This window comes from Terrapene carolina, unplaced genomic scaffold (genome assembly GCF_002925995.2).
Source record: "Terrapene carolina triunguis isolate 2854851 unplaced genomic scaffold, T_m_triunguis-2.0 Scaffold558, whole genome shotgun sequence".
Lineage (NCBI taxonomy): Eukaryota > Metazoa > Chordata > Testudines > Emydidae > Terrapene > Terrapene triunguis.
Window position 1 is genome coordinate 500448 of NW_020664909.1, and position 2226 is coordinate 502673.

The following is a 2226-nucleotide window of genomic DNA, read 5'->3' on the forward strand; positions in this document are numbered from 1 at the left end:
TGGAAAACGTTAAGAACCACTGGCTTAGAACACTGTATAGTTTCCAAGTGATAGACACTTGGGAATCACATGTGGGGATCAGATGGTGAGGCTGGGACTTTGCGTTGATTGCATTAGGAAACCTACTGTTAGATTAGGAATGGGGTTGGATCACAGGTTTAGTCCAGGGAAAACATCTAATGAACACTCTGTGATGGCTTCCTGATTTGATAGTGTATTCATAGTAAGATTCATTCATAAAGCCCCACTCATAAATTCACTGAAAAAATTTAATTTTGAAAGTTAATTCCAACCCTCTAGAGATGTACTTTTTTTGCTATTGTTCTTTGATGTTGTACTTCATGGGCCATATCCTCAAGTTGTGTAATTCCACGTTGCTCTGCTGAAATCAGTAGCGTTCCACTCATTTTCACCAGCTGAGGGTCGAGCTCCATATGTTGTATATGTGCGGTTTACTATGTACTTCTATAGATTATTTTCATAGCCTCTGTCAGGCAGACACAGAGTAGTGCACAATACTACAATATGTTGAACACATGTGTCTATGGGGTCAATCATATGCTATTGCATTGTGAGAAATAGTGTGAGATCACGTAATTAAAGATGACTGTAATGCATATGTACACGGGGACACGTTGTTTTCTTTATCCCCAGGACTCTTCACGTCTCTTCCAAGACCCTGGCCATCCAGGTCCCCTACTGCTGCAGAAGGCCTAAGATCCAGAGGATGGAACCTCCACTTTAAGATGGGTGCAGGAGGGGAGTTCTGTTCCTGTGGAGCTTCTGAGAGCTGGGGCTAGAAGGTGAAGGTGTAACCCACACAACTCCTGGGTCCCATCTAGTGGCACCGAGACTACTAAGAGCGAGAGTTAAATGAATCTGCTCTACAGCCTTAGCTAAGAGCCAGTTGGCTTTTAGCTCATGCGGTAGAGGCTCATGCTTTAAGCTCCAGAGGCCCTAGGTTCAATCCTGCCCACTGATGACCTTGGTCTGTTGGCGTTACAAAGGCATATGCCCTGTGGAGCTTCTAAGTGTCATCAGAGCAGTCACCCTGGTGTAATGGAGCGTGGGTCTCTACCAGGTAGTTGGCTTTTCCAGCAATTCCAATCCACTCACCACAGCAGGTCTGCTTAATTGTGAATTCTGGGAATAGCAGCAGCTGGGGAGGGGGGCGCATGGATGTTTTAAGATCTGCATGATATGCAGTGAATGGGCAGGGAGGGACACGTGGGGATCTTTGTCATTTGGATCCTCTCACTTGGAGACTAAGGCGGCTCTGCAGGCAGTGATTCTGGAGCCAGTTCACTATAAAGTCAGCTTAGGCACCCATGCCCCCAGTGCATAATTCCTTAGTGCTCTGATTCAGGAAAGCCTTTAGGCACATGATTAACCTTAAACTCATGCTTAAGCCTCGTTGACGTCTATGAGACTTAAGCACATACTTAAAGTAAAACCGGTGCTTAAGTGGTTTCCTGAATGGGGATGGTTTCCCGAATCAGGGCCTAGGAGTACACTTAATGACCTTAGCAACAGTATCTGCTGAACGCACGGCATATGCCATTTTCAAATGCTCTTAATTCAGTCATAGCAAAATCACTTTCCTCTTGAAACAGCTTGAGCTCTGCTCCTCAATGAGGGCCATTCCCATGCTAGATCAGGACAATCAACCGTCAGTCATTTGGGCTCCAAAAAGTCTAAAGGATATTTTTATAATGGGAAAAGTATATTTTTCCCCACTCTCTTCTCACTCAAAAATAATAGAACCATTTTTGTTCAAGATGAAAAAGATGGACAAATACCAAGAATGGAAAATTGCAACCTAAAGATCAACATTTCACCAAGTTCTGCCCATATGTAATAGAGCTTGAATTTCAAATGAAACTGTTTTTCAACCTTAACTATTGCACAATGGGTTGCTGAAGCTTATGTATTATCCAGGTGTGATGTATATGTACAGCCTTTATAGATAGTAGTTTTACAGTAAGGGATTGGAGAAGGTTCACACTCCTGGGAAACCCCAGTTCCTATGCTCTTAAGCACTACTATTCTTGCAGAGTTCCACCTTAAAAGTAATTGAAAGTGTCTGTAGCCAATATTTTAGGTCAGAGAACTTTCGCTAAACAATGACACATTGCACTTGGATCTAGATTTGAAACATCTGGAAGCCACATGTTAGAGGCAATATAAAAGGGCCAGCACAACAAACCAGTGGGGCATTTCTAAGCC